The sequence below is a fragment of the Carlito syrichta genome, unplaced genomic scaffold, assembly GCF_000164805.1.
Source record: "Carlito syrichta isolate Samal-C Ts95f unplaced genomic scaffold, Tarsius_syrichta-2.0.1 Scaffold315593, whole genome shotgun sequence".
NCBI classification, from domain to species: domain Eukaryota; kingdom Metazoa; phylum Chordata; class Mammalia; order Primates; family Tarsiidae; genus Carlito; species Carlito syrichta.
In genome coordinates, this window is record NW_007259689.1 from 1451302 (window position 1) to 1451912 (window position 611).

A 611-nucleotide genomic window follows, 5' to 3' on the forward strand; every position below is an offset into this window, starting at 1 on the left:
GGGCCGCGGGGCTAGGAGGGACCGATCCCGGGACTGGCTCCTCGCGATGATCCCGACTGGGCCTGTCCCGCGTCCGCCCTCCCGGGCACCCTCCGCGACCCGGCCTGGTCCTCGCCGGGGCCTCTGGGCGGGATCCTCGCTCGCACCCTCGGCTCCTCCCTCGCCCCCCTCCGGATGCACACGGAGCTCCTCGCCCCGACACTCCCTTCCGCACCGGACCTGCCCAAGGGCCACCTCGCCACCCAGGAGCCATCCTCGAAAGCCGCCGATGCGACCCTTCTACCCCAGCCCCCTGCACCCGCGATGTCCTTCTCTCGCCTCCCTTCCTTCCACCCCCCAGGGCTGCGGGGCCTGGAGACTGTCGGCAAATGGGGGCCCAAGGTGGAACTGCTTGGGGCTCCGGGCCGGGCGGTGGTTCTTGGGGCTTCGGGTCGGGCGGTGGTTACCCGGCGCAGCACGCGGAGACGTGTCCCGGCGCATCGAGGCGCGGTGTGAACTTGGTTATCGCCAGGCATAGGCCTTGGGCCGACACCCGTCGCCTTCTGGCCACCCCATGCCACCCTCTTCTGCAGAGAAGAGCGCTTACAATTGACACCAGCCCGAGGAGCGCG